At 41.9% G+C, this 7,587-nt stretch overlaps 1 long non-coding RNA gene across 1 annotated transcript; it reads right to left on the bottom strand.

The window, feature by feature from the left end:
• Window positions 1-3,380: 3,380 nt before the first annotated feature.
• Window positions 3,381-7,182, bottom strand: LOC121140345. Its single transcript, XR_005877134.1, has 2 exons — window positions 6,944-7,182; window positions 3,381-5,986 (listed from the first exon to the last, which is right to left on the bottom strand). It is a non-coding gene; the product is annotated as an uncharacterized LOC121140345 (long non-coding RNA).
• Window positions 7,183-7,587: the final 405 nt, after the last annotated feature.

The following is a 7,587-nucleotide window of genomic DNA, read 5'->3' as shown; positions in this document are numbered from 1 at the left end:
TCTCCCTAATATTTTGTAACAGATGTTTATAACTTTGAAAATCAAGGGAAAATATTCTAGTTTGAAAATGCAGAGACAAGGCTAATCACAAAGGATTATCTTATTCACAGTAAGACACATAGTTATGCCATGTAAAGACAGACGATAGAAAGGCCACAGACAAAGATGTGTCTAAAACTGGCTTCTGAACATGTATTCTGTTGACCGGCTAAAGAAGTCACCAGAGAAAGAAATAGTTAATGCATTACAATTAAAAGCAGTAAAAGTGGGGTAAACAATAGAGAGAAACAATAAATGAACACGTGTGTGCTGTAGGTGAGGCTTTTGTGCCATAACACTTGAGAATGTTCCATGTAAATGTCAGGAGTATAAGGTAGGCTGTTGTGTGTGGCTTCTATAAGTGGAGACCATCTAGTGATTATCAGCTTTGTATGTCCAGTACAGGCTGTGCTTGTTCAAATGCAGACCACGGCCAAGGCGAAGGCTGTGGGCTCCCAAACTCACAGGCCAGGAATTCTTCAATCCAAAGCCAAAACAGAGCCTCACGCTCATTGGCATAAGCATAGGCACTGTTTGAAAGCCTGTGTATATGCCAGCGTTTACAGGGATTTTTTTAAAAAAAGGCATCTGTAGAGAGGAAAATACCATTTTTTAGCCGGTTTTGTTGGGCCTTAATTAAAGAGGCCTTTCCCCCCTTTCCTACCACTTGGGCTGTGGGATCACAGCCGCTCCTGGCTTGGAGAACTATTTCATTGGTCCACAGGCTAATTAGGAAGGACTCACACTGTTCCTCGGCCTCCTGAAAGGCCAGAACAAAGGCTGCTGCTGGTAGATTGTGCTTGTGCCTCAATTGCAGAGGCTCAGGGGTAAAAGAGAAAGAAAGGCTTTGGAATAGAAAAGCCTTTTGATGCTGTGAAAGAAATTAAGAAGTAAAACAGAGGCCCAGGCGCTGCTGCACACGGCCCTCCACACAGACTCATTGTGTTTAGGAACAAGGTCAACAAAATGCTGTCTGCTACCCAACACCTCCCAGCAAAGCAGCATCCACTTATCCGCTGCCTTTCTGGCTCTCCTGTGACGGAGTGCCTTCCCAATCAGACCGTCTGGCACTGCGATAAACACAGATAAATGGGAACAGCATCGTGCTTTCATCTGCAGGATTAACGCACGATTTCCTTGTTGACTGTTTGCAAATACAACCCAAAACAATTGTGTTTTCTTTACTTGGGCCAAACAAAAATAATACTGGGAAGACTTTTTGGAAAATGCTCTATCAGCATCTCACCATTCCACCAGAGTATCACCAAATCTCTTCCACGTTTTAAGATAATTATATTTTAATAAAGCAATGTGAAGATCTTGCATATATGTGTGGGGGTGGATGTATGCATACGTCTGTGTACAGGTCCTCCAGTGGAGATTAGAGGAGAATGCCAGGCATCCTGCTCTATCCCTCTACTTACTCCCTTAACAAAGACTCCTCCAGAGCTAGTCTGGTACCTAGAACACCTCAGTGATCATCCTGTCTCCAGCCCTACAGCACTGAGGCTACAGGCTCCAATGTGGTCTTGCCTGCCTTTTTAAATGTGTGTTCTGGGGATTTGAGTTCAGGTCCTCATGCCTGTTCCTCAAGCAGTCTTACCTTCCAGTCTGTACCCCCAGCCTGTAGACTCTCTGTTTTTAATCTTCATAGAAGCAAAGACCATGTTAAGTGCCACTGGCTTTCCTATGACCCAATTCAGTTAGAAGTAACTGGAATAAACTTATCCATTTGCTTTCCTAACGGCTACATAGCAGCATCCGGTGATATTTCCTTTATCAACTCAACTTTGAAGACTGGATGTCATTTCTCAGAATTCTGCTTCCGAAGAGTGGCAAGCAAGCATTCTTTACCGAGCCCATGGACATCGGCTGCCCTGCTGAAGACACCCTGCACAGCATCTCTGTCACCTCTAAACTTCTATAACGTAAGCACTATTATTATCAGCAACTTAAAACTGGGGGGAACTAAGCATAAGAAGAGGATACAACCGTTAAGGGAGGAGCGTCTGAAAGCCAGGCTATCTGAGTTTCCAGCATTATGGTAGATGTTACATTTTAATGTGTAAATTTTAGTGCAGAATTACAGAATGGAAGTAGTTTTAGAAACCATATCACTGACATGCTTCAATTGGCAGGTAGAAAACAGATCCTAGAGAAGTTAGATGATTGGTTTTCTGTTCTCACAACTGACTGGTGAACTGCAGTCTCCTGTTTTAGGAGATTTTAGTAAGAAGGTATGAAATGATGGAATGGTTCTATCACAGCTCTGATGGAACATCTTCATGGTCAACTTGATTTGATTTACAATCATCTAAGAGATTAGAAAAGTGTGTGTATGTGTGTGTGTGTGTGTGTGTGTGTGTGTGTGTGTGTGTGCACATGTGGGCCCATCTGAGTGTGAGTGTGGATTTGTGTAGGCATTTCCAGAGAAGATTAATGGAACCAAGGGTAGAAGACTCACCCTGGGTAGTTGCACCATCCCATGGGCATAACAGACAAAAAAAAAAAAAGGTAAAAAAAGATGAAAGCAACCTCAGTGTCTTTGTTGTCCTTCCTCCTCCTCCTCCTCCTTCTTCCTGGTAAGCTATGAAGTGAGCAGCTCCCCATGTGCTCCCACTGCTGTGATGTTCTGCCCAAGTATCTTGGTCCAATAAACCCTGGATTGATCCCTCTAGAACTCTGAGATCCAGTCAACCATAGAACTCTGAGTTGAATCTCTTGGGTGCTTGGTGATGCAGAGGTGGCTACCACACATGTCATCCCTCACTTTGATAAGTGGAAGCCATCTTAGGCACAGGTGGTGGGGACCACCACCAGCTGCTGATTCAGCTACGTGTAGTAGACTGTGAACACTGGCCTGTCCAGCAACTTTGCCCAGATACTTGTATCTTCTGCCCTGGAAGCAGACTCCACAAACCACAGTCTCAGAGTATCGAGCATTCCTGGTGTCACTGAAATAAGTGAGGAGTAAAGCAAAGGAACAGATGAAGAAGAGAATGAGTAGAGGTAAGCAGAATTATAATCTATTCAATTCAAATATGTTCCAGTGGTGCCCTGCTGAATATCATCTTCTCATCCACCCGATGGGTATCATCACAAATTTGGTGAATTCTGTCACAAGCTAGTCCATTCCAGAAATGTGACTCCTAGAACAAACATTTCTTGGAAGTTATTTCTAAGACTTCTGGACCCATTTCCCCCTTTGAAAGATAACTGTGAAGGCTCGAAGTTTCCCCATGGGGACTGAGTTCCCTTAGTAGCTCCTCACACACATTTTCAGCACAGAGATGTGGATAATACAGCTGTTCAATTTACCTTTCAAAGGATGTGCAGATGACTCAGTATAGAAATTCAATTTATCGAAATGACTAGGATCTGGTAAATACATTTCTTTTCTCAGGAAAATTGAAAACATCAGCCGAAGTACACTTTTCTTATCCCCCTTCTGCGAAACTATATGGACCGATCCAGGTTAGGATCTGTGGTGACCAAATCTGTAAAATAACCCTACTCAAACTTTGTTATTCCATGAATAAGTGAACCACCTTGGAGGAAGAAGCTGATGATCGATGCTCTGCACTAATGGCCTGATGACCAGGTCACATGTCTATCTGCTGATCACCAGCTGAATGTGAAAGTCACTCAAGGTTGTGAGCAAGCTGAACAGGTGGCCTCATTGCCATTAGTGCCAATGGTAATTTTTATCACTTGCTATTTTGGGACTCTGTTGGTGGCAAAGAGCAGTTTTAGAGATAGAAAGACATTAGAATTTTTTTTTCAATGTAGGTGATCTTCCATGGGATTCTGGAAGACATTTGAATGACCAAACAGTTACGATGTGAAACAAATAAATGAAGTCCATGTCTTTTTAAATCTACCACTCCTTAGAGAGTCATGAGGGCTTCTTTCTCGCTCTGGGAGCACAGGCATTTCTAGGCAATGCTACTATTGTATAGCATACTTGGACACACTCCAGGGACCTCAAGAGGGAACTGCAGGGCAGGGCAGCTCCCACGGTTACTATGACACTTAGATGGATATAGTCGCAGGGCCAGAGCAGGATGTTCCATAGCAATGACAAGTATAACACAGCACACAGATTTGGAGTGGCAGAGGCAACCTGTAATTGAAGGCTTTTAAGTGTGGATGGGGACTTTAAGCGTTCTGCCTTCGGATTTCATGCAGCGTAAACATGAACCAGAAGCAACCACTCTTGGCAGAGACCCGCGGTGGAGAACCCTAGTCAGGACCAAGGTGGGGCTCCCAGCTCACAGAGAGAGACTGATGCCTGACTGCCCAGCAGAAACTGTGATCTTGGAAAATAACTTGGAAAATGTACTTTTGAAAGATGTCTCTGATATCACAGGGCTGTTTGCTCAGAACAATGCAACTAATAAAGCGCAGATGATCCATTCTTTATGGGTTTTAGTCAGTTCTTAGCAAATTTGCAGGGCTTATGTCAAAATCTCACATTCCATTTACCCCCAATTAATCTTTTAATTACTTTTATATAATCTAGAAATAAAGAGCATATTCAAGTACCATTCAGAAAAACTTAAGAGTCAGGAAAATCCCACTGATGTTTATAGTAAATATTCATGTTTGCTTTAGGCGATTTAGATGAAGATCATTTATGTTTATGTGATTAATGATCACCCTGTTCATTAAGATTGTTCTAGTGTCTAAATAATTACAACTCGTCCCAGCAAAACCGAGTAAAAGGTAAATCTATGGTTTCCTCCATCCCTAACCTTTCCTCTACCCACCTCCTTAGCCTGCCCAAGGCTGGTACTGGCTGCTAATGTTATATGGAGCTGGGACTCTCTCTGTTCTGCACACACTAATTCTTGTGAGTGTTAATTGGTGCTCAAAGAACAAAGAGTCTCATGGTCATGAAAGCTTGGGAAATGTGGAACACTGAATTCTCTCTACAAAGTCATCAGGTCATTAGCATACTAAAGGCTCTGAAAGCTCCTGCAGTAAGAAAGAGACCTCTCTAACCCTGTTTGCCAGTTAAACAAACCCATTTGAATCAGGCACAGAACCCTATCCCAGAGTACAATGTCCTTGACCCCAAACTAGGAACTAGAAGCATTGACAAAAGTACAAGTTATAATTACCTCTAATACATCTATTTTAGCAGAGGACCTTGTAAATGCTTGAAATGCAGAGGGAGGATAGTGTGATAAATGGCCAAGCTGTTTAATGTCTGTTCATGAAGATGAACTTGCAAAGAAATGTGTCATTCCATGAGGCAGAAGCCATTACTCAAAGTTCATTTCCTAGTACTGTAACCACTATTCTGTTTCCTAAACTAGAAAGCATTTGACATGGGGAGAGAGCACATGCACGCATACCCCACCCCCCACACACATGTACTCATCCTATTTAGTGTGTTTCTGCTCAGTGTTTTTGGATAATGTAGATTTTAGAAGGAAACTGTGATTTCTGGTCCACACTGCTTAGCTGAGTTCAGGCAAATCATCCTGACTCAGAATTTTGTCATCCTCTTTGTAAAGTGTTGTCCTTTTAATCTAAGAATTGTTATTGAGAGTCCATGAAGAAACATGAGCAAGGAATCTAGCATGTCACACACAGTGTATAAATCCAACGGTCCCATCACTCGTTGTATCTCCCTCTACGTTTTTGGATTTAGTGAAGGTCCTGATGTTTCTTGAGAGATAATGATAAATCACTGTTGCCCTGAATAAATTGTAGTAAAATCAGTGTTTTTGTCTATCAGCCCACTGAGGCCTCTTCACAATCAGGGCCTGTGTTGGACTCACCAGGCCACTCTTCGAAGTGTCAGGTGGTTAGTCTGTTTATGAAACGAAGAAATGGGTCTCGTTTCTTTGTCTTCCACAATCCTCTTTCTCTAGTTTCTAAAGATGGTCAGTCAACAGAACTCCAAGTCGAGGTTAATTCCCAGCAATAATATTCTCATCTAAAATAACATGCACATCAAAATATCAGCTTAATACACATAAATTAGTGGTTCATTGCACTGCAATATTAGTTAATTTTGAAATTGCATTATAGATTTCTAAATTAAAGAGACTGCCTGCCTGTCACTCACATCACATACAATGAATACCAACATCAGGCTTCACCATTTCCGGCTTTGCCAGGCTGAAGGTCATTATCAATTGCTGTTTAATCAGCCAAGCCATGCATATAGACAAAGGTTAACTGTGCATGGACCAATCTGACTTCCTTTGTCATCTCAAGACAATTTGCAGCTTAATAAAGCTGCTCTGATTGCACTTAACAACACCTGCTTTAAAATCCAGCCTCATTAATAGCACGCTAATGAGTTAGGGATCTTCTGGCAAGGGCGCGATCAAAGACAAATGGTTTGCTTTCTGACTCAATGACCTAAATAACCAAAAACCTCTTTTCTTTAGAGAAAAGCTATTGAGAAAAATTATGAAAGCTGTTGGTATCATCGCATACTTTTGCTTTAAGGATAGGAAAATTGACTTTCTTGTTTCTTTTAAACTGTGTCTTAAGAACACAATGAACAATAAATCAACCTGAGCTAACTGAAGCAAAATTGTAATCCCACTACTTGGGAGGATGAGGCAGGAGGATGGCTTATAATTTGAGGCCAGCCTGGTCTACATAGTGAGAGCCCATCTCAATAATAATATTAACAACAATGACAACTTTTAAATGAAACAGACCAATATTAAGTCTTTGACCTTTGAATTCATTATTCTAAACACAGGCTACCCACTGAGGTCAAAAGCAAAATGACATAAAATTCATTAAGTGAAAGTTAACTGGGGAATGTCTGTAGAGTTAGTATATTATATAAAGACAGATGAGGCTGGCCTCAAATCTGGGGATCCACCTGTTTCTGCCTCCGGAGTGCTGGAATTAAAGGCATGTGCTTCTGTACCTGGCTTAAGACACTGTCTTCCAAAGCAGTCACTTTGTTGGACTGAAAAGATGGCTCCGTGGTTAAAAGCATTGGCTGCTCTTCCGCAGGGCGTGGTCCATCGGCAGTACCTGTGTGACACCTAACAACAGTCTGTAACTCCAGTTCTGATATCTGACCCTCTTCTGGCCTTCACAGGCATAGCGCAAACATGATACACACAATACATGTAGGCAAAATGGCCACACACACAGGCACCGCACATACATGACACACAGAATTCACACACACAAAGCACATGCATGATACACAGGACACACACAAGCAAAAATAACCAACAACACAAAATTAAAAAAAATATACCTGAAAGTTTGCTGTAAAATAAACTAACAAACAAACAATAACAAAAGAAAGCAAAAAAAAACCAAACAGACAAAAAGGAGACACTTGGTGGCATAATAAAACTGTTTCCTCCCTGTCTCGTGTACTGCCATTTAGGAGTTTAATGTTAGCATCCTGTGGAGTATCAGGACATCCATCACTTGTTGCTCTGAAAGGAGCCAATACTCTAAGTCAGTCCAGCGTCTGAGCCAACCCTTAACACTGCAAGACTGCCCCCTTTCCCCACTGCAGGCCTATCGTTTTCTATATGCATCCGACCTGTC

Source organism: Mesocricetus auratus, unplaced genomic scaffold (genome assembly GCF_017639785.1).
Source record: "Mesocricetus auratus isolate SY011 unplaced genomic scaffold, BCM_Maur_2.0 Super-Scaffold_100004, whole genome shotgun sequence".
NCBI lineage: Eukaryota > Metazoa > Chordata > Mammalia > Rodentia > Cricetidae > Mesocricetus > Mesocricetus auratus.
Note: the sequence above shows the minus strand (reverse complement) of the source record. Positions and strands in the feature narration are given on the sequence as shown.